Genomic DNA, 26,391 nt, shown 5'->3' with positions numbered 1-26,391 from the left:
GAATTTATTATCTTGGATAACTAGAAATCATATTATTAATAGTATTTAATCAGAAATTAATTTGAAATTAATTTTGGGATTAAAGGAACTGATGAACAATGCAGGAAATGTTTTGCAAATCATTGATAGTTGTGAAATTGGGCTAAGGGACTCCACGGAAAGGAGTGGACAAAAATTAAAGGGTGGCCCTCTCCCTAAAATTGGAGGAGATCTCTGCCACAGTCTCGGTAGTCTGCTGCAAATCCTAGAACTCTCTCACCAAATGCTGCACCTTAATGGATGACGTAAACTCCTGATCAAACCTCCTCACAAACTCCTCCCATGGCATCTCCGCCACACCCACTGATTCCACCTCGCGGGTCACCTCCTTCCACCAATCGCGTGTTCGGTCCCTCACCATAAGGGATGTGAACCCCACCTTCGTTGCCTCGGGGCAAGAGCTCGTGCATTAGGCATTCTCCATGTCTTCCACCTAGTATCGACTAGTGATGGAATCCCTAACCCTAAAGAACTCAGGCGCTCCACATGCCTTAAATTCCCTAAACGAGGGAGCTTAGGCCCTAATCTGGTCTGCAACAATCTCGGCTCGGAAAGACCTGAGCCGCTCCTCCATGATCTCCATGATGCCCTCATTGATGGTACCAACAATCACCGGGGTAGCATCAAGTATGCCATGAGTAACCTCGTGTCACACCCCAAAACCAAGAACGGCGGAAACGTTCTAGGGCGGAGGACGTTATATACAGTATCACAACAATGAAAAGTAGTAAACAAGCAACAACATCATCCATTGCATTAATAATATAATTATTATACAAGTGCGTTCTGTCAAATTTTGAGAAACACTAAAGCATAAATCAAAATGAAAGATGAGTCTTCAACGAGCTCCAACTTCCCTAATCCTTGCATCGGTACCTGTCTATGATGACCTGAGGATACAAGTAATTTTCAAAACGAGTATCAACTTTGAAGCTGGTGAGATCATAAGTATTTTAGTGTCTTAATTTGTATGTAAGAAATTGTTTGTAAATGAATTGTAAGTATGGAAAAATGTAGATGAACTGTAAGTATGGAAATGTTTGTAAAACAACTGTAAACGTTTGAAAAACCCTAGAAATCCCTAAGATTCCTACTATTATAACAGGAAGTCTTCTACCAAGACTTAACTAATCTCTATGTAGCCTTCTACCAAGGCATCTAGTGTCTGTGTGTGTCTCTTGTAAGAGTGTGTATTTTCCCAAGTCTGACTACCATTAATCAAAAAGATAGCTTCTACATTACCATGTGTCATGTAAATTTTCACGAAGTGAATGTAAAGGGAAAAAGAAATAGTACTATGGTGTAGCGTTGAACTACAACCGTACCAGTTACCTAAAGTCTAGGGTAATTCTTCTAAGTAATGTAGTATTTGATATAAATAACTACATCGGTACTCAACTGCCTTATTTGAGGGATAAGGTATAATGTGATGTCTAGATCCCAGACTATACGCTCCCCTATCAAAGGGATTTTGGGACCTACCCACGACCCCTGCATGTATGCAAGCCATGAGCATCCACATTACTATGATCATGTATACTCGATATAACGATCACAATTGTGTTGTGATTCATCGGTATAGTTAGATCCTGAACTGGTTCCATGCTATAGCACCTAGTGACGTCTGTTCTATGTATATGTAAGCGTACTCATGTAAGTGGGATGATGTAATTGTTTATATGTAAGTGTAATCATGTAAAAGTATATGAATGGATGCCTTTGCTACCCAAAGGCACTAAACTGACTGAAAGGAACTATTATGTCCATATATGTATACATGATATATAACTAATGTTTAAACGACCTTCGGACGGTACCCGATATCCCACCAGACCACATCTCAAGCGCGAAAAGGAAATAGGGTGGATAGCCTTCTAAGTCTTTTAAACATTACTTATATAGCTATACAAATATAGGCATGCTTATAACAAAATCTCTATGTAAACGTAATTATGTAATTGTATAGTAATGTACTGAAATGTTCTAGCTGTAATGTACGTGCTCTCTACCTAGCAAGTATAGTAATGTAATCGTTCTAGTATCGTTGTATATGTTCTCTTTCTAGTATAGTTATATATGTTCTTCTCTAGTATAGTTGTATATGTTCTTCTCTAGTATAGTTGTATATGTTCTTCTAGTAGTAAGTATTGACTCATGAATGAACTGACTCATAGTATGATATCGCGTTCTAGTAATAGTTCTAGTATCTTCCTAAACTACCCATATGGTAGTTTACTAGTAATCTAACTGGTAAGTATGAACATGGATGTATACCCTTGCTACCCAAGGGCATTGGATGAACTGGAAGGACCTTTATGACTATATATGTACATATGTTATATAACTAATATTTAAACGACCTTCGGACGAGTACCCAATATCCCACCAGACCACATCTCAAGCGCGAAAAGGAAATAGGGTGGATAGCCTTCCTAAGTCTTTTAAACATTTCTTATATGACTATACATATAGAGGCATGCAATTTACAATATAAAAGAATAAATAAGTTTTGTAAAACCTTTGAACATAATTATTATCTTAAGAAAAGATCGACTTGATGTCAATCTATAAAACGGTTTGAAGGCATGGGTTTGATAAAACAATTTAGTATAAGGAAACATTTGTTTGAATCACAATTGTAAATAAGTTTGAAATAAAACATACAGAGTAAAATGTACAGTGTAATAAGGAGTTTTAAAACATATAAAATGTTTATGAAAATTATTTGAAGGAAACTGTTTGGTAAAACGGCTAATGAGTAGTAAATCATTTAAATGCTGCTTATTAATCACATGTGATTGATATAATAAGTGGCATGATTTCTACTTGTATCCCCCCCATGAAACATTTAAAAATAGTTAAAACATTGATTTAGGGGTATGAACTCACCTGTTGTGGGTGATACGGATGGACTGAAGAGGTAGGACTGCTAGGTGTCAAGTGAAGTCTTGAACACACTTATGATCCTAGTTAACATATAATTTCACATATATGTAACAAATTAGTCTATAAACAACTAATAAACAAGTCAAGACACCCTAGGACATGCTAAACACCTTTATCAAGTGTTATTAGCCTCTAGGATTGCATCTAAGTGTTTGTAGGGGAAGCTATTGTGTGTGGGGCTCCAGGAAAACTCCATAAGGGAGTTCACGACCCTAACAACACTACCAAATGAGTTTACGGCCATGAACTCATGAGTTTACAGCCGTGAACTCATACTTATGTGTCCATTTGATGTTTGATGCTCTATAAGGCCCTAATAAGCATTTCTACTTAATGGCTTGGTCTATGGAAGAGTTTAGGGCATAATATAACTCCTTTTAGGAGTTTACGGCCCTGGGACCATATTCCCTTGGAGTTTACGGCCGTAAACTCCCTTGGGAGGGTGTTTATGGTGTTTTCAAGTCACATACTCACATAGGATATGTTCTAGGCAATTGTTCAAGGCTTTAGGAGGAATTATGGCACCATTTATTGGAGTTCACGACCCTAGAACCTTTTGGGACGTGAACTCTCTTTCTCCCTTGAATCTTAATTGTTTTGGTGGTCTAAACATGTAATGTAGGCTTCTAGTTTGAGATCCGAGGCTTTGAGGAGCATTGGGACTCTTTTGGCCCTTAAAATGGAGTTTACTCCCCAAGTGTTCTTGGGCGGTAAACTCCCAAATCTTGGGGTTTTGGATTGTTTTCTAGTCCTAAATACATTTATAAATAAGCCTAAGTTTGTTACTTATCATGGGGAAAAGACTAGGTAGCATTTAAGCCTCTAATTGGAGTTTACTCTCCAAGAACGTTCTTGGGCGGTAAACTCCCGAATCTCACAGATTTGATATGTAATCTAAGTTATTAAGCACATAATAAGCATTATAGGACAACTAGATAAGTGTACTCACGATTTGGGATAAAAACCCGAAGATCCGTGAGAGAGAAAATGGCTTTTCTCTAAATGAAATGTAACTAATGAACCAATTTGGTTGAGAATTCTATTTATAATCCTGAGATATTTTTGGTAGAAAATATTTTTATTCCTGAAATGATTTCTAATATAACAGAGTGTTGGAATAACAGTGTTGCACAAAACCCTAGTGCATCCACTCTCCTGATATCTCCTTAAATGTAAATCCTGAAAAACTGCCAAACTTATACTCAAAGTCTGAATTTTCACTGTAACTGTTCTACTTCTATTGGCTTCAAATGGTTTGTACAGAATGGAAATTTCGGGTTGTCACACCTCGGCTGCAATAAGATCGCACAACCTCTCATCAATGGGCTCTACACCAGAGCCTAAACCTTAACTTGAACCTGATCCTGAACCTGAACCTCATGTGATCATCACCATCCTCAACTAAAAATATCACAAATAACAAAAATAAAGAATTCGAAATGGATTCTTCCTCCCTAGACTCCTAAGAGCTATCAGGTATGTCATTGATTCGAGTACAATTCCTATGCTTCCACTAGTACGTGCCTAATACTACCTTCCACACCTACGTGTACCTTCCCCAAGGCCATACTAATATCTCTAATTCACCCAATCTCAAATCTTGACCCATAAGCACAACACTTACTCAGATCGTATGCATGAAAGTTATACACAAAGAAAATCACATAGACTGTCAAATAAAGCCTCTACCCTAAACCACAACCAGACAAGGAACATGAATAAGGCAGATTCCCTCATTCTAGGGCTATGCAATCCTAATCATGTACACCTTTGAAAGCATACACATAGCAAATAATCCCTTCAACATCAATTTCCACATATCCTATAGCATGACTAAACATTGGGAACACTTACTTAAGCTCGGCCGATTACGCGCATTGCATTCTCCCCTTTTTCATACAAAAATCATTTTTTTAGGAAAATTTTAACTTTTGGTTTCTTTCCAATTTCTTTTTATTTTTTACCATTTCCTCACTTTGAGTCCTGACATACCCAGGAGTGTGCCCGAATCCATCAAACCAAGGCTCCGATACCAACTTGTAACAGCCCAAATGTTACAGAAAATTTTTAACTTTTATAATCACAAATACCACCCACAATTGTCTCCAAAAATCCCATTACACGACCATAGTGTTTTAAAAGATCAGAGTATAAAAACTAAATATGAAAATTAGGGAGAATGCACGCCGCGCCATAAAGTCAAGCCCTTTCCCTTAGAGCTAGAAGTACCTGAAACATCCAACAAAACTATAAGCACGTGCTTAGTGAGTTTCCCAAAACACACACAAAACATATAATCATATAATTCCATGCACACATACATATAAGTTTGCCATAGACTGCCTTCATGGTCTGCACTGGGAATGACATGGGCTACCCCCCACGGTCTTGTATCCACAAGCCATGGAATCCTCCCATGGTCTTACCCAGTTCCATGGGCTCCTCCCATGGCCTTTACATAAATCACATACAATTCAAATAACAACCCATTACATACTCCATAACTACATGATCCATATCAATTAATGGACCGAACTTGATGCCTTCGACCCATGAATGTAGTGAGAAGACTAACCTCAGTCTGCTGAACACAAAAGCCGCTCGCCAGACAATCTGAAACCACACACAATGAACAATGATATAATTAACCCTAAATTAGGATTGTAGCTTAACCTAATCAAAGTGTAGACACCTAAGCCTAAGTCTGTCCATAATGACTAAAAATTCTTCCCTTTGCTAATGGGCCCAAGATCCAAGATAAAAGTCATTAATAGGAAACATGGCCTAATAAGGCCCAAACAAAGCAACTATGATCCAATACAGGATAATTGGACCACTAACCCAAAGTGAGACTAGGCCCAAAACTGAATAAGGTCAAAAGGGCTTACAAGCACACCTGAAGCCCAAATCCCACTAGGATGCATATGCCCAACGTACCACTCCAATACGCTTAGCGTACTAAGGCTTTGGCTTGTACGCGCAACGTTCACAACATCATGCCCAATGTATAGCTGACTAATCGCCACGGCCATTAAGTGCTTAAGACTTTGGATTTCAATGTCCAATTTTAGATCTGAGCTCATTAAGACGTCCTAAGGCATAAAGTTGAAAACTTTATGTCCCTGTATGCTATAAGGGACACCAAAAATTCATTCTTCACATTAAGACTTCATATAAGACCTCAAACTCATGTATGTAGTCTAGATAACCTTCAAGCTAGCACCTTTATGCATCTAGCATGCTCACAAAACTCATATCTAACCATCTTAGTCTCTGGAGTTTCTCAACTCACAAGAGAAAGTCCAAGAACCAAAAAGGGACTGCATAGAACAATCCTAGCTCAAACTAACAAAAGAGATGACAAGGTTATGATTTGATACCTCCAGTAGTTCCTTAAGAAGAACTCGATGCAGGATCTAGAAGCTCAATGCCACCCAAGACTTGATCACCTACTTCTCATTCTTGAATGCACACTAAAATGGCCACCAAATCACTTTCTAAGCTCAAGCGTCACACTCTCAAGGAAATTTAAGGTTAAGGGACGTAATGAGGCTATGGAGACTAATTAAGGTTTAGTCCAAATGGTGAAAGGTTGCTTAAATAGATCACAAGTCCGATAATTAGGGTTTAGCTATCTGCCACGTACGCCCTGCGTAGCAACTTGTACGCCCAACATACGTGGGCCTCCTTCACGATCATTCCACCTTGGTACGCTAAGCGTACTCTTGAGTACGCCCATCGTATGGAAGGGACCAATATGCAATAAAATTCCATTTTATGGGTATAAAAGGTAACTACCTGGATTGAAGCGTTACAGAGAGAGAGAGAGAGAGAGAGGGAGAGATAAGTAATTATCATTGATATAGAGAGAAAAATGAAAGATGATAATTAATTTTACTTAATGAGTTAGTTGCTGCAACTTACAATTGTGTATTCTTAGATGTTTAAATTCAATCTAGCAATGATTTCCTCAATTCCAGAAAGAAATAGTAGAAATTAGGATTTTGTTCATCATAATTATAACATGAGTATCGTAGTATGCTATGAGGATCCATGAAAACTTGCAGAAACAAAATCAATGTTAATCTTACCTTCTCAAACTGTCAGACCCCCACACCGAAATGGCGGAAATGTCCGAGGTGGATGACTTCATGTTTAAGTATCAGAATAATTACATAATAGTAATCAAAGCACAACAAACATTATATTAATAAAGTATAAGTTATTACATGTGTGTTCAAGTCATTGTATATATGAAACTAAAAGAATATATATATATATATATATATATATACACACACACACACACACATATATATATATATATATATATATATATATATATATATATGTATATATATATAGAAAGCTAAAAGACGTGGCTCTATAATGCTCCGTCTTCTCAAAAACCTGTGGATGTACCTCTCTTCTGGTTCCCTAAGACTACAAGTGTTTTGAAAAAGAGAGTTTCAACATTTAAGTTGGTGAGTTCATAAGAATTTGTAATTGAAGTTTGTTAATTGTTTCTTGAAGATGTGAGCACGTTGTTCCATAAAATCCAATATTTTCTATTATAACTGAAAAGTAGTTTTAATACCATAAAACCAAACGATATAAGTGTCGTTGTACGATGAAAATAGTATAACGTAGTTTTAATTCACAACAAAACTACGAAAAGAATGTTTTCTATAATGTGTGTTTCTTTGTATTGTAAACTAGTATGTTGTATCTGTACTCGTGTGAAATTCTATAATTGTGTTGTGCCTGGATCCACTAGCTGTAATTGTAAGTCATAATATTATAATGCAAATCGTTATGTTGTAGTTTTATTATATAATAAAACCCTTTGTTAAAGTATTCATACACTAATCGTAATGTTTGATATCTTTTTGCGAGTCATTATAACCATACTAGGACCGAGACTACCTAATACGACGTTTTTCAAGCGTCAGAACTGTAACGACATTTGTCACCTCCAAGCCTGTCGGCCTATCACAACTAGCATTTTTAGCTAGGAAATTCTATTCTCATGTAAACATCATCTATTGTAAGGCATGTGCTCTAAGTGAAAATCATACTCTATGCTTAATCAAAACCATCCATTGAATCCAAACTCTTGATTTAAGTTCAAAACCTAATGCAATACATCTCATATGGATTGAAGACCCTAGAAATCCCAGTTCAAGATAATTTGGACTAGGATCCTCTTATTAGGCCTAATGGACCAATAAACTCTCAATTTAACTACTTTCAGCCTAGGAACCCTATTTGGGCTCTAGTTGGACCCACATCCATGAAATTAAGGTATTTTGGGTCATATGGGCCTAGAATGATCCACCTTATTTCTAATAGGCCTTAATGGGCCATAATCCCCTCACGATAAGGGTCCAATGGGCCGAAAACTCCTCCATTTAACCTCATTGGGCCGATTGGTAAGCCCATTCATATATATATATATATATATATATATATATATATAAAGAGAAAGAAGATAATATGTGAAATACTAAAACATGACACCTCATTTTTGCCTCATGGATATCCATGTAAAGTTTGCATGTAAATATGTAACTATCATATCACTCACTCCATAAACCAATTCACAACTCTCCTACCTCTCTCTGTAACTCTCGACCTCTCTCTCTCTCTCTCCATGTGCATTCTCCATTTCAAAAACTAACACATTTCTCCCACCTTTTTATCTCTAAAAAAATCGTGTGACTGTGTATGTGTTCTTCAAGAGCTTTTCATCAAAGATCATCATTTTGGTAAGTTATTCTATCATCAAAGTGTTTAACTCCATTCTATGATAATCTTCACTCCTTAACACTCAATTTCATGGTTTAAGCTCTTAGAACTACATAAAGTTCGAGATCCATTCAAGATAGCTTGCTAATGGCCAAAAATCTCATCCATCCTTCATCAAAAACCAAAAACAGCAAAGCAAGGTGAGTTCATAGCCCCTTGTTTTCGATTTTTACTTGGTTTTGGGGGAGAATACAAGTTGTTTTGTGTAGATCTATGTGTATATGCATGACTATGTGTGTTTCCATTAATTATTTGGTGATTATGTGTTGCTTGCTTCATTAATCTAAAAATTTGTTAAGAACTTGAAGTTTATCACTTGGATCTTCATAAGAACCTTGAGAAAAATAGGTTTTATCACATATAATACATGTAAACTTTTAGAGTTGGGATTTATACATTTAAAAGCTAAAACAAGTGTTGTGTACAAACATGGATAACTTAAACTAAAAATTTAGCATCTGATAGAAAAGTTTTGGCCCAATATCATACTGTTTTGATCACCTTAATGATAATATTTTTCAAAACTGATTTACATGCAAAAAGTTCAGGTTTATACCTTTAAAATGACACCTATCACGTTTTCAGACGATTTGTCTACAATTTTTGGCAAATTTTACAAAACTGCCTACCATATTTGAATTAATTTCGGACCAGCCTGTGAAGTTGAGCAATTTCACACTTGATTGAGGCCATTAAAAATTATGAGAAAAATTGTGAACAAAGTAGAAATTTTTTCCAAACTTCCAGAGTTTATGGATCCAAATTTCGAATTACGATGATTTTTCTACAAATTTTCCAACAACCGGGTTAGAAAAGTCAAAAACCAGAAAAATATGTATTTCCACAAAATTAAGCCGAAAATGATATTTTTGACAAAAATGGGTTAAAAATGTTATTTTTACCAAATACTAGCCATAAATACCATTTTTGAACAATATGGGGACTAAAGTGTTATTTTTACTAAGATTCGGCCTTAACTGTAAATTTTTGGTTTATTAGGCCAAGAATGTCGTTTTTACAAAAAGTGAGATTTTTATGATTCTTTGGTAAATAATTTGGGTAAAACTAGCAATATAATAATAAATGGGGTAATTTTTCCATTTTCATGTTATTAGGCCTTAGTGGCCCATTTATATGTTTGATAGGTCCTTAATACTATTTATATGTTTATTGGGCCTCATTGACCCATTAACATGTGCAACAGACCTTGGATACTATTTGCATGCTATTTGAGCCTGTAAATACCTTACATGTGAAATGGGCCTTAGTTTTCCTTTTACAAATATTTCGGGCCCATGTTTTACAAATCTCATTCCTATTAGGTCTTGAAATGACTCACATGTTTAGCAATGCTCTAGTGGCTCACTTACTTGGTTCGTTGGGCTTGGAATGAGTTTTATACATTTTTCTTCATGTAAATTCGATTAAGGATCTAGTAAGTGTTGTCGGTTGACACCTATTGAGTGCAAGATCGTAGTCTGTAGTTATAACAAGAGTCTCTTGGAGGGAGAGCGCGAGTTGGTGTATAGATCTATATGGGGGTGACGCCCCACACCTGAGTTGTTCGCTATAGTTAGAGTAGTCCAGTGTGGGGTGACAAACCATACCTTAAACAATTCGGCATCTTCCAGACCTCAAGACAGACGAAATTGTCATCATCAAGTATGGTTGTAACGGCTCACTTAGAGGAATTAACGTTATAAATTTACAGAAGACCATTCTTTTCTTTTCTCTTTGGATTACTCAGGAGCATACATGTACTAGTACTTAACCTTGAGGGTTGGTACGACAACATTCTCTTTTACGGACAACATCGGGTTGTCTGGGGACATTTCCTTTTCTCTTTGGATTACTCAGGAACATACATGTACTGGTAATCAACCTCGAGGGTTGGTACGGCAACATTCTCTTTTATGGACACCATTGGGTTGTCTGGGGACATTTGCTTTTCTCTTTGGATTACTCAGGAACATACATGTACTGGTAATCAACCTCGAGGGTTGGTACGACAACATTCTCTATTACAGACAACATCGGGTTGTCTGGGGGCATTCTCTTTACTTTTTCTGCATTATCTACATTCTAATAAACAATAACACACATGCATTAATACGAGATCTGACACAAACATGCTAAACTGTTTACATAAAATATCAGATTTTTTTGGGTTTTACGAATAATCCAAATCATTTTTACAAATATGCTTATGAACTCACCAACATTTTTATGTTGACATTTTTAAATTAACTTGTATTCTCAGGAACCGTTGAAGCAGGTTTGGTGGATCAATTTAATGGACGTTTTGTTATATTTATGTTTCGTCATACTTAGAACTTTTGGCATGTAATATTCAAACATAATACTTGATGTGAACAATGTCAATTGTAATATTTAAATGCATGGTGATGATGATGTTATGTTTCATATATATTCATTGTGATGATATTTCAATTCAAAGTCACACGAGCCCTCGGATGTTTCCGTCGTCTGGTTCGGGGGTGTGACACGGCCTAACTGAAATAACTTGAAACAGTTTGAAAATATTTAGAAAGTATTTATATGTCAACACAAGATTTTCTGGTGTTGTACTTGTATCCCCCCCCCCCTTTAAAACATTGAAATATAGTAAAAACGTAGAGGTTTGAACTCACATTTTGTGTGAGTTCTCGATTGGATGAGTTATGGTTACGTAGATATCCGGGTTAGAACTCGTATAATAAATTTTATCCTAACAATATTTACACAGGATATCGTATTTAAGTCATATAAGAATAATTTAAATACTAAATTAAAGTGTTAGACAACACTTAATCATTGTAACAAAACTTACAATAAGCCATAGAATAATTTCTAGGTGTACTTGGTGTTCTTGGTGGAAATAAGGAGATTAAGGTGTTTTTGGTTGACGATATGAAGGTTGTATGGTGTTTTCGTTTGGTATTAAGAATACTTGATGATTTCAAGTAGTACTCTATGAAGATTCAAAGGATTTTCGGTTGTTACTTGAGAGAAAAGATGCTGATTTCGGTTGGTAGTTTTAGAGAAAAAGATGGTGTTTTCGGTTAAGGAATGTAAGAATGAAGATATTTTCGAAAGTATCTTATATATGAGGTAAAATGTGAGGCGGTTAAAACATGAAATGTCCAGATATTTCATGTTTTCGGTGAGGAAATCGTCCCAATGAAAAGATTTCAGTCTCGCACGTTTGTGGTCCAAAGGGTGTTTGCGCCCGAGAACACGTTTTCGGTCTGAGGAGATAGGATCATGAGAGATTTCGGTAGTGATTTCCTAAGGGGTTTTTGGTCTAGCTTATGTGAATTTGATTCTAACAACAAAAATTTATTTTATGGAATAATACTACATATTAATGTATCAATGTATTATAATTAAATTTAACAATTATTTGACAAGTTTGACGTTTGTTGACTTTCACGGACTTGAAATTAATAGGTTCTCACATTATCCCCCCATTACGGGGAATTTCGTCCTGGAATTAAGTCTGTAGTGATACACATGAACTAGGGAAAAAGATGGGGGTACTTTTACTTCATTTGATCTTCCCACTCCCAAGTGAATTCAAGTCCTCGCTTGGCATTCCAACGAACCTTCACTATTGGTATACGGCTTTGCTTGGTTCTTTTGATTTCCCTATCTATAATTTCTATTGGTTCTTCCACGAAGTTGAGGCTCTCATTTATCTCGATTTCATCGAGTGGGATTAAAAAAGTCTCGTCAGAAAGGCATTTCATTAGGTTAGATACGTGGAAGGTAGGGTGTATGTTACTGAGTTCATGTGGTAGTTTAAGTTTGTATGCTACTAGACCGATTCTAGCAAGAATCTCGAATGGTCCGATGTACCTTGGATTTAATTTTCCATGTTTATCGAAACGAATCATTCATTTCCAGGGTGAGACCTTCAACATAACGCGGTCACCAACCTGAAATTTCAAGGGTTTTCGTCTCTTGTCTACGTAGCTCTTTTGTCTGTCTCTGGAGGATTTAAGTCGTTCACGGATTTGTACAATCTTCTCTGTAGTTTCTCGAATGATATCGGGACTAGTGAGAGTGCTGTCAGGAACTTGTCCTCTATCCAGTTGCGTGTCACCCACTTCAGCCCAACACAGAGGTGATCTGCACTTGTGGCCATAGAGGGCTTCGAATGGAGCAACCTTAATGCTATTATGTTAACTATTGTTTTATGAGAACTCAATTAATGGTAAATGGGTATCCCATGCTTTACCAAAGTCGATCACACAAGCTCATACCATGTCTTCTAATGTTTGAATCGTTCTCTCACTCTGCCCGTCGGTTTGTGGATGGTAGGCTCTACTCATGTCCAGCCTAGTTCCGAGAGATTTCTAAAAGGACTGCTAGAACTGCGAGGTGAATCTACTATCTTGGTCAGAGATAATGGATATTGGTACACCGTGCAGTCGTACTATCTCTCTGATGTATGTTCTAGTCTGTTTATCCATCTTGTCGGTATCCTTTATTGGTAGGAAGCGTGCGGACTTGGTAAATCTATCGACGATTACCCAAATGGTGTCATGACTACTCGTTGTCTTGGGAAACTTGTTTATGAAATCCATAGTTATCCGTTCCCACTTCCATTCATGTATTTCTGGTTGTTGTAGTAGACCCGAATGCTTTTGATACTCTACCTTGACTTTGGCACAAGTCAGGCAGTTGCCCACATAGGTAGCAATCTTAGCTTTCATGTTCGGCCAACATTAAAGTTTCTTAAGGTCCAGATACATCTTTTCTGAACCAGGGTGAACGGATTATCGAGTCTTGTGTACCTCGTTCATGACATCCTCTCTGTAACCACCAAACTTTGGTGTTCATATCCGGTTCATGAGATAACGAACTCTGTCACCTTTGATTTCTATGTTTTTATCCATTCCTCTTAAGGCTTCACATGCCAAGTTCTCGAGTTTCAAGGCTTCTAGTTGAGCCTCTTTGATTTGTGTGGACAGGTGGGAATGAATTGTCATGGTCAACGACTTTACTCGGCGACCCGGGTATTCTTTCCGATTGAGGGCATCAGCTGCTAGATTGGTTTTTCCGGGATGATAACAAATCTCGCATTCATAATCATTTAGTAGCTCTACCCAACGTTGATGTCTCATGTTTAGTTTTTTCTGGTCGAAGATATGCTGAAGACTTCTATGGTCCGTGAATATTAAGCATTTCGTGCCATAAGGTAATGTATCTAGATCTTCAGAGAAAATACCACTGCTCCCAGTTCGAGGTCGTGAGTTGTGTAGTTGATCTCATGTGTCTTAAGCTGTCTTGAGGCACAGGATATGACCTTTCCTCACTGCATAAGAACACAACCCAACCCTTGGTTTGACGCATCACAGTATACTAGGAAGTCTTTTGTCCCTTCTGGGAGAGACAAAATAGGTGCGCTGTACAGCGCTTGCTTCAGGGTTTTGAATGCAGGTTCTTGTTTCTCTTCCCAAATAAAATTTACACCCTTTTGAGTCAGAGTGGTAAGTCGCTTAGCAACTCAAGAGAAGTTCTGAATGAATCTGCGATACTAGCGAACAAGGCCTAAAAATTGACAGATTTCTTTTGGCGTTGCGGGTGCTGACCAGTTCTCAACTGCTTTTATTTTGGAAGGGTCCACGTGACCTAAGAAATCTACTTTTCGAATCCAAAATTCTCATTTTGAGAACTTCACATATAACTTCTCTGCTCTCAATGTTTCCAAGACATGTCGTAGGTGTTGACTATGTTCCTCCTTACTTCGTGAATAGATAAGTTTATCATCAATTAATATTATCATGAATTTTTCTAGTTAAGGATGGCATACCCTGTTCATTAAATCCATGAACTCTATGGGGGCATTGGTTAGTCCAAAGGGCATTACTACAAACTCGTAGTGACCATAACGAGTTCAAAATGTTGTTTTAGGAGCATCCTATTCCAGAACTCGTAACTGGTGATACCCGGATCTTAAATTAATCTTTGAAAATAGCTTTCTCCTAGGAGTTGGTCAAATAGATCATCAATACGAGGTAAGGGATATCGGTTCTTGATAATAAGTTTCTTTAGCTCGTGGTAGTCTATGCACATGCAGAAAGATCCATCCTTCTTCTTCACAAACAAAACCGGTGCTCCCCAGGGTGAGAAGCTTGGTCTAATGAAACCTTTGTTAAGTAGTTCGTTCAGTTGGCTACATAATTCCTGCATTTCTGCTGGTGCAAGACGATACATTGATTTGGCTATGTGGTTAGCTCCAGGAATTAAGTCGATTTTGAACTCGACTTGTTGTTCTGGAGGTACTCCTGGAAGATCATCAGGGAATATGTCGGGGAAATTACAGACTTTGGGGATGCTCTCGATTCTTTTACCTCTTGTTTATTGTCTACCACGTAAGCTAGAAAGGCACAGTACTCCTTACGAATATACTTTTGGGCCTTGACACAGGAAATGATTTGTAGGTTTGTACCAGGTTTGTCGCCGGAAATGATAAGGTTTCGCTACTCGGAAGATTATGGTGAATGGATTTTTCATAACATATGATATAGTCATGATTAGGACTTAACCAATCCATGCCAATGATGACATCAAAACTTTTTATGGAGACTAGCATAAGGTCGATTGGGAAAGAAAAGTTATTTAGAGTGAGGATACATCATATTTATATTTCGTTAGTGCTATTGGTTTTTCCGTTTTCCATTTCTACGGTGAAGGTATCTTCTAGTGGTTTGGAATTTTGTTTAAGTAGGTGTTCAAATTTAAGGCTCACAAAGATTTTCTCTAAACCACTATAAAAAAGAATGCATGCGTATGAATTGTTGAGGAGAAACGTACCCGTGACCACAATAGGATCTGTCATAGCTTCTTCATGACCTATAGCCAATATTCTTCCCACACCACCAATATTTCTCGCCTTTGGACTATCTCTTTTGAAGTGTCCAATTTCACCACACCCATAACAAGCTTGGCTTACTCCAACGTCGGGAACTTGGGTGATTGGTTGTGCCGGTGACCTACAGAAACAGGCAGTGTGCCCCTTTCTATTGCAGTTCTTGCAGCGCATTTCACGGCAATTTCCTGTTTGATGGAAATTACATTTGTTGCACATTGACAGATTTCCAGCATATTGCTTTGCTGGTGCAAGGGTAACATGCACAGCCGTAGGAACGGTAGCAACATGGACTGCCACTATCTGTTGTTTCTTAGAGGGCTCGTGCAAAGATTGGCCCTTCCTTTTGTTCCAAAACTTTTTCTTGCTGTTTCGTTCCTTGGGTTTCTTGGGAATGACAGTCATGAGGCCTTGACGAACTCCAAGATCTACTATTGTTTATGCCAGGCGTTTGGCACTATCGAACATAACAGGATTCGAAGCTAACACATTCCCTTGGATCTGAGGTGATAGTCCCCAGATATACCTCTTGACCTTCTTACTTTCCAGGGCAACCATCCCAGGACATAGAGTTGCGAGATCATTGAATCTAGTGGTGTAAGTTGCTATGTCAGAACATGCCATGGTAAGCTTCCAAACTTCTTGTTTAAGCATCTGTACTTCGCCCCTCGGGCAGTACTCTTGCATCATCATCGTTTTCAAATTCTACCAGCCCATCGAGTTAGCCATTGTAAAAGTCAGTGACTTTACATGTCCATTCCACAGTGTAAGGGCTCGGTCAGAGAAAGTGCAGGCAACAAACTTCACTTTGCTCCCACCAGGGCATGAGCATATTTCAAAGAGTGCTTCAGTTTTCTCTATCCATTATGATAAGGCAATTACTCCTCCAGTCCCATCAAAGGATTTGGGTTTGCCATTGGTGAAGTCTTTGTAAGAACACTCCTTTGGGTGTCCATGACTTTCCCAGTGGTTAGAAGGATGAGCACCACTACCCGATCCACTGGTACCAGTTGTATTGATGTGCGTCATGGCGGCTGCCATGGCGTTTGTGAATGCTGCTTGGAACATAGCAGAGTCAAACTGTGGAGGTGGTGGAGGTGGTGTTGCTGTGGTATTGATACGCCTTGGATTTCTTCTTGGCGGCATCTTTCACTATATTGTTTAAAGAGGAAATTAATGACAATTCCCTTATAGTGTTTATGAATAAGGTGATATTCAACAAGATATATCTTAGTTCTAAAGAATCCTATCTTGACTTTAATAATGTGCTATCAATGAATAACAGTCTACTAAAGGAAGTAAACAGTTTCAAGTTTCAAAATAAGAAATTTATAGTTACACTGTTAATGTATTCTATATGGTATGTGTGACAACCCGGAATTTCTATCTTGTACAATCATTCAACTCAATCAAAGTCAGACTCATTTCTGCTATCTTTTAGCACTGTCTAGGGTCTGTTTGAGTGTGATAAGCCTAGTACCTTCAAGAAGGAATTTTAGGAAGTGTATTCTAGAGTGCAGTGTGCAACATACAAGCCGGAAACTCCATTCATAAGGAGTTTATGGCCGCAAACTAGAGTTTATGGCCATAAACACCTCCTTGACCGTAAACTCATGCCCATAAATTAGTTTTACATTCATTTCTAGTCATTTCTTACACTTCCAAGTCAAGAAAAGTCAATTCTCTCTCAACTATCATCAAGCTCTTCACCTTGATCTTCCAAAGAGTAAGCATTCCTTCCATGTTATTAGATGTTATTCTTCTTAATCTAGTATCACCCTTTGATTTCATCCATGAAAATCATCATTTGGGTAGATCTACAAGTGTTCGACACTTTCACCAAGAACACCAAGAACACCTACTAGTTCTTAGACCGTGAACCACTTCCAAGCCTAAAAAACGTGAGTACCTCTTCCATCTTCTAGGTAGGCTTGCTTATCACTGGATTCATAGCCTTGAATCATCATGAAATACATAAACATCAAAGGTTTACGGCCATAAACCCTTACATGACTGTAAAAGCTTTTGTTGGTTCATGTCTTGGCCTTCAAACTCATTTAAGCCCAAACCTAGGACCATGAACACTTAGGGAATGCTTGTTAGGGCCTTAAATCACCTCATTAGCACTTTTCTTCATGACTGTATGGTCGTACACTCATGGGCCGTAAACACAAGGGCCATAAACACCATGGTGTGGCCGTAAACCTCCTTGTTCGATCATATGTGATTTTGACACTTACTTTCAAGTGTTTCCTAGTCCGTAGGGTGGTTCCCTATCATAAATATTGGTGTTATATATACATTAATTTAACATATATATATGTGTCATTATATGCTAAATAGGATCCGTGTGTGCTCGAGTCTTCACTTGACACTTAGCATCCTATACTGATCTTACATTTAGATCACTCACTGTCACACCCCGCTAAAGCAGAAACACGAGGAGTGGCAGTATAAAGGGTTTCATAGCAAAAGTTAAAAGACAACACCAACCATAGTATTAAAAATCATTACAAATTTACAATGGGTTTGAACAACTTTTACAAGAAATTACAATGAAAAAAGAAATACAACACATGCGAATGCTCCTAAAAGTGAAGTGTCCCTATGTGCCACTTACTCGATGATTCCTGAAAAAGCATGTAAGACGAGCGTCAACTATAAAAATAGTTGGTGAGTACTCACAGATAAACAAAATAATATTGGTTCCATGAATTGAAATCAATGTTTTGATAAAGTTTCCAATAATAAAATTATATTGTTAAATTGAGAAAATAAGTTTGTACAAAAACAAAGTTCTTTGTCATCATGAGAGATAAAGTATGTTACCCAAATGAGATGCAACGTTCATATTCTCATGGAAGATAAAGTTTGTTACTCAAACGAGTAAACAAGTTTCATTGCTAAAATGAGCTGTCAATTTCGTTGCTACCAGGAGCAAACAATTTCATTGCTATAACATGTATATAAGTTTCCAGTAGTAAAAGTTTGTTGTTGTAATGAGAAATAGAGTTCATTGCAATAATGAGAAACAAAGTTCATTACTATAATGAGAAACAAAGTTGATTGCTATAATTGATAAACAAGTTTATTGCCATAATAAACAACAAGTTTATTGCTATAATGAGTAACAAAGTTGATTGCTATAATTGATAAACGGGTTTATTGCCATAATAAACAACAAGTTTATTGCTATAATGAGTAACAAAGTTGATTGCTATAATTGATAAACGAGTTTATTGCCATAATAAACAACAAGTTTATTGCTATAATGAGTAACGAGTTTGTATGTGTATGAGCAAACAATGAGTTCTCAACCAAACCTATGACTGAAGCCCTATCAAGATCTATGCTTATCGTTCCATAGATGAATATGGTATCATGCACTCCAGCAATAGGGCGAGTGAGGAGTTGTCAATTCCTAATAGCGTTATCCATAATGAACATTGGCTCAAAGAGTTAATGGTTAGAGATAAGGGAAGGGCTTTAATACGATAAGTTCTCATGTTCCGTTTTGCATAGACATACATAGAGAGATATAGCAATAAAATAGCAATCATGTTTGATACAAATCAATTTAAATACAACATTCAAATAATAGTTTTTCGGGACATGATTTTCCACCCCAAAACATAAAAACTAAAACTAGGGGAGTGCGTGAATACTCACAATATTCAAAATATCATAATCAAGTTTATACGAGTTAATTAAATGTAACGAACATAAATAGTTTAGGACATGCTTTTCCACCCCAAAACATGAAAACCGAAAATAGGGGAGTACATGAATACTCACAATATGCATTGAGATGATGCAAATGCTGCCTTGACTACACTCCACTCGTACCACTATCGGTTCCTACAATAATGGTATTCGCTAATGACTCTCTTATCGAAATCTAACACTAGTATACTTACTACTACAATAGAATTATGCCAATAGTGTGTCAAATTTTAATATTGATAAGTTACAAACATTTTTCTGTGGAAATTTAATTTCAATGGATCAATTGTTATATAACAATTTAAGTGGAAAATTCTCATTATTGAAATGTTAATATTTAACATTTTAAGAGGTATTGCAATGATTAAATATTCAAAAACTAAATCAATTTAGTTCTAAACTTTCCCAAACTTTGCATTTCAGTTTTAATTGAAGTCAAAGACCTCAAGATAAATTTTCTTGACTTTTTGATTTGTCTAATTATTTTTCACCATTTAATTCTCTTAATAGATAAAAGTTCATGAAAAAAAATAGCAATCTGGTAACAAAATACACCAAACTTTTTATAATACTTCCATTACACATAATTAATCTGAGGAAAATATAAAAATGGATTTCCAAACTATTTAACCCAATTTTATGATTTTTAATCATTTATTCTAATAAAAATTGAAATAATTAGAAAACAGTTTCCAAAATTGCCCAAAACTTTTTTAACACTGCTATTAAACATTATTAAGCTGGGAAAAATATAAAAATGAATTTCTAAACTGTTTATTCCAATTTTTTGATTTTTGTGTATTTATTCTAATAAAAATTGGGTTTAAGTGTATTTAATCTTGGGAAAATAGAAGAAAAATAGTATACAGAAGAAAAAAACCATCAAAATTTTTATGTAGCATCCTAATGTACTACAAGGTGTTCTGGTAAATTTTCATAATTTTTGGTTGAGTAAAACTATTTTGCCTGTTTTTAGTCCATTATAAATACAAAAATCGGAGAGAAATAGGAATACATTATGAAAAATTCTGAAAATATTTTTCTAAGTCTTACAGAGAAGGTATAAGCTGCAAAAGGTGTTAGGTTCCCCTTTCACCTTCTCTAAAGTGGTTTTATGATTTATTGAAACCAAACAAAAAGAAATTTCAAAAACATGATAAACAGTAACAAAAATCGATGAAATTTAATTTGAATTCGTTATTTAGGATAGAGGTCATCCAAGAATTTACCTAGGATTTATACACCTCAGAAAGTATTTTATATGATTTATTGCCCTATTTTGTTGCAATAATTATAATAATTCGAGAAAAATGAATTGTTTTCTGGAAATTTACAGAGCATCTTATTTTGTCGATCGAAATCTGGGAAAAATCGGATTTTGTCAGAAAAGGAGGTTTAGATATTTATTTGGAAATAAATCATTCATGAACATATTTGAAAGCTTTTAACAACATACTTTGATGATCTAGCATCTAAGCTTGAAGATCGTCACATGCATGTTGGTTTAAAGATCATTCATGAGTTTGAAATGTTCAAAAACCATTTTTGAAAGAAAACTTAGAGTGCATGTGGTGATTTTCCACCAAAACTTGTAGAAAAGTGCATTTTCATGATCTTGACTTAGGTTTAGGTCCTTGGATTTCACCATTAACAACATGCACGTTGTTTTTGGATAAAATCCTACCACCATCATCATCAAAACTGTGAGTTTTTGTGTGCGTATGTTTATGTGTTCATGATCTTTCATTAGAATGGTGTAGAAGAACAAAGAAATGCAAGAAAATCCATGAAAACATGAAGGAAAATGAAAGGAAATCGTGTTCTACCTTAGTGAACACCATTAGATGATGAAGATTTTGAGTATCTTGAGTGTTCTTGGACATGTTGGCTGTAAAATTTCATGGTTCATAGTGGGAGGAAGAGAGAAAATGTGTGTGAGAGTGTGAGAGAGAAATGAGAGAGAATAAGGGAAGATGGAGTGTGAGAGAGAAGAAGACTCATTTTGTGTTGGGAAGAGGAGAGGTATGGGGAGGGAGGTCCGAATTTTCAATGTGGAGAGAGACTCCCCACCTCTTCCATTTACTTTATATAAATTTTCCTTAATTTTTATAAATTTTCCAATTTTTTATAAAGTGTGAATTAAGCCATGATTTGTTTTATTAAATTATTGATTTAACTTGTTAATTAGGAATAAATGTTGATAGTTTAAAATTTATTTTCCTTGAATTACTTTTCATAATTGATTATTATAAGATAATATTAGAAGCTTCATAATTATTTTGTAGAATTTTTAAGGTTAAAGTTTATAAATGTGAGTTTTTAGGGCATTTAGGGTTTTTAGGGTCTTGAGATTTAATAAATATTTGGATATCAAAATAAATTGAATATTTGAGACTTTAAATTATCTTATGGTATTATAACTCTTTTATAGTTATAAATAATGTTTGTAATTTATTTTTATTGGTTGATTGACATTCTATGTAGTGATTCCGAGATTCAAGCGAAATTGAGGAATCAAGTATACTAGTCCTACTCTTCAAGTTTGACTTAAGTTTTTATGAGACTTTGAACTAACTTCTACTTCTAGGTCAAGTGCATGATGTGTGTATATGATTCATGAAATGGTGTTCGAGTCAAAGAGTGACCCAAATATGGATAGTTACTACAATTAAGTAGTAGTATAATTTGCATATCAATGTGAAATCTAAGTACACCATCCATTATTTCTATCTGTTTCCAAGATTCTACTATGTTATAACTTAGCTTAATTAGTTACTAAGTCTAGTATGTGTCGTGCCTATACGTGCAACTAAGTTTATTCAAATCTAGAACCGACTCGAATTTTGACGGTTGTCACACTCACATCAGGTGAGTTCATACCCCTTAACTTATCTTTTAATGATTTTAAATGCTTTTATGGGGGAATACAAGTTGAAAGCATTATAGTTATGATATCAATCACACGTGATTAATAACTATCAAACAAATGGATTTGTTACACTTCAAGCTATTTTATCAGACAAACTATTACAAAACATTTTCTCAAACTCTTTTATATGCTAAACTCTTTATCAAACTCTTTTAAACTATTATATTGTCAAAAATCATGTCTATATAGATATAGTTATATAAATAAGGTTGAAAGTACTTAGGACTGATAGCTCGCTCTATTTCCTGTTCCTTGTTTGGTTGTCGGCTTAGGGTATCGGTTGTTTGTCTGAAGGTCGTTTAAATCTCAGTTATATATTATGTATGTGTATCTAGATATAAAAGTTCTTACATCAGTTCAACACCTGTGAGTAGCAAAGGTGTACAAACATAATAAGTTATTCAAAAAACATTACTAGTAAACTATAATTGGTATAGTTTAGAGGTCTACTATTCACTATTTCTAGTACAAAGGAACATACTATAATGAGAAACAAGGAAGAACATACTATATACTATACAAATAGAACACACAATAAACTAGAAGAAAGAGAACATGCTATACAAATACAAGAATACTATAACATAATGTAAGCCACTACTTCATGATACGGAAACCTTCGGTCGTGTCACGTTTTATAACCAGAATCTCCTTGAGGGAGAGCGTGAGTTTGTGTATAGATCTATACGGGATTGACTATTCTACACCTTGCTGCTAGCTACAGTGGGACTTGCAAGTCTACGGGTGACAAATGTCATATCTTTTCGATGTCTTACATCATCGTGATTTATTAGTCGACTAAGCATGGTTATAACTTCATCACATTTTACCTTAATTAAACAAATGGTTTAAGGTAGTTATTACTACAGTAGTTACTATATACAATTTCCCATTACATTTAATTTGTGATCTTCTCACATAAACGGTTATGTAAACTATATTTTGGTAAAGATAGTCATACCTGGGAAAACACTTACTATTTCAGAGAAACAAACATACAAAATAGTCGGGTCTTGGTAGAAAACTACTTTTCATAATAGTAGAAAATATAGGATTTTCTAGGAGTTTTCAAACGTGTACAAACTTTTACATCAAGCATTTACAAACACTTTCAGTAAACTTATACAAACATTGACACTAAATACTTATGAACTCACTAGCTTGAATGCTGAACTACACTTTCAAAATAACTTTTATATGTTTGATTAGTGTCTAAGCCCGTAACTATATTTGGTATGTACTTGACCCGGTTGTGCATGGTCCTTTTGGGTTGCCTTCACCAAAGCAACCTGACAAGGTAACTTAGGAGAGAGAGAAGATGCTATGATTTATTAATATGTTATAAGAATATATATTAAATGAGAAATCATATTATTTGATTAATATTAGTCATAAATTAATTAGGAATTAATTTGGTGACTAAAAGAGATTAATTAAATAAAGGGGCTTAAACTGTCAAATGTATGATAGTTGAGTTTTTGGGCTAGGAATCTTAATGGATTAAAGGGGGAACGAAATTATGATGGGGATCCATCATATTTTCGTCCATAGGCCCTATTATAGAAGGTTCCAAGGCCTGCTCGGTGATTAAGCTGTCCATTAGGGTTTTACCTGAAACCCTAGTAGCCTACAATATAGAGACCTCTACTTGCAATTTTCGGCCACTTGACTCCAAGAGAAACCCTAGGGCCGATTTTAGCATCCCCCTCCTCTCTTATAATTTCCTTCTTTCTTTTGTGGTGTTTGTAAGCCATTAGAGGAGTTACACGTGTGACTCTAAGCTCAAGAACCAAGAAGAATCAAAAGGTTTCAACCCAATTCGAAGAGGTAATCATTTAGATATGTTCTTATTGTGTTTATTTCGAATTATGCATGCTAGGTCTAGGGTTACAAGTCTTGGATGAATGACATGTACAATAGAGAAGCCTAGATCTAAGCTTTAGGGTTTTGCATGAGCACATAGGATGTTCTTTTGTATAATACCCATCAGTATTCTCAGGTCGACAGTAGACAAGTACCAATGACCAGGTTTTGATGAGACGGAGCATATACAAGACTCGTCTTTTATTTTGATTCATATTTTGGTGTCTTACTACCTTGAAAGAACACACTTGTATTAAATTATACTATTAATGCAATGGACAATGTTGTTGCTTGTTTACTACTTTACATTGTTATGATACCGTACATGATATCCTCCACCCCAGAATGTTTCCGCCGTTCCTGTTTTTTGGTGTGACAGTGTGACCCATATTGGGTCCTCCTATAATTACATAGTATATACGAATCATATATAATCAACACCAAATAGACCTTCTATTAAGTGATCCTACTCTAAGTCCACAACCAAACAAGGAACAAAAAATAAAGCTAAACCACAAATTATATGTCTATATAATCTTGATTATATATAACTCTTATGTATACACTTAGTAATTATAGATTTACCAGTAATGATCCTTTGTTTTCACATGTTTGTTTCTAGTAAGAATGACCTTATTGAATCTTCTTGTTTCAATGTTTATAATTTCATAAAATACTCCTATAGTATTTTAACTTTATGTTTGGTTCTAGCATTTTTCACGTACATAGATTTGGTAAGTTTTAGACTTGTTGCAACACCATTATTACTCCCAAACACATGTTGGTCGTTCCTCAAATAAATAGAGTTGAATATGGTATATTTATCCGAGATATGATTACATGACTGTCTAGGTTTAACTGTAGTGTCCAACATCTAAATACTTTTGTGTAGTTCTCACTATGATATTGTTTCTTATATGTATGCATGTTAGTATACTTCTTATTAAATACTTAGATTTTTAAAAGTATAGTTTTGGTCAAAGCGTTTTAGCCCCCATTGTATTTATAGTTGTATATCTTTTATGGTTTGATAAACTTAGTTCACTATAAACAATGCTCTGATACCAATCTGTCACACCCCCAAACTGGAATGGTGGAAACGTACGGGGGTCAATGCCTTCATGTTTAAGTATCACAACAATTGCATCATTGTAATCAAAGAATAACAAACATTATATTAATAAAGTATAAGTTATTACTTGTGTGTTCAAATATATATATATATATATATATATATATATATATATATATATATATATATATATATATATATATATATATATATATATATAAGGGGGGTATAATGTTATGGCCTATAAAATGGTCATTTAATGGGTACACTCTTACCCACCGCTTCCTTGATTGGTGGAGGGTCGTTAGCCGAACGGGTAGGATAGGGCAATCCTATCCTTGTTAAAAGTATAATGAATGATACCAAGTAACTACAATGTTTTTAGAAATTCCCGATCTTAGTTAATTTAGGGTAAAATGTGAAAATGATGTTACTCCATGGAATTACACTTTGTACCCTTGTCAAACGTTAGTGGAGCGTGTGTGGTTAACCGGCACACTAATTTGAGATTGACGTTGGCAGCGAAGGGTGGCTCGATGTTTGCCATAGATAATTGGAGAGTGTGTGGTTTACCGACACAATGATTAGGTGATAGAGACATTAGGTGCACCATGTTGATTCGCATGGTTATTTACACCTTGTTTATGGTCCTCGGTATCCCAGTCACAAACTTGAAGGGCATATCGAGATTTAAACATGCCATTGAAAATTTCAATGAATCTCAAAAGAATCTAGGAGTTTTCAAATACATTTGAAACTTAATTTCCTTTCATTTTTCGTGATGGAAATTAGTGAATCGTCATTACTTACCTTCAAATTATTTACATTTCAATTACGGCATCCATTTTCTATGTTCTGAATAATCTTGTTGGATCCTAGCCCTAATTTTTCATTTGGGTGTTTAATTAGGAATTCATTTCAAATCAAACCTTGTTCCTTTCTATTTTTAGATGTCTGCTAACTACGAAAACAATGCTTCTGGGTCATTCTCGCTGATGAACTTATGCACAAAAGTGACATTTGATGGTTCGAATTTCAATGAGTGGATGAGATACATTCGTATGATCACTCGCTACGAGGACAATAAATATGTACTTGATGAAAATCTTGAAAAGATCCACCCAGACACTGCTA

This window comes from Lactuca serriola, chromosome 8 (genome assembly GCF_051521515.1).
Source record: "Lactuca serriola cultivar US96UC23 chromosome 8, Lser_US96UC23_V15, whole genome shotgun sequence".
Lineage (NCBI taxonomy): Eukaryota > Viridiplantae > Streptophyta > Magnoliopsida > Asterales > Asteraceae > Lactuca > Lactuca serriola.
Note: the sequence above shows the minus strand (reverse complement) of the source record.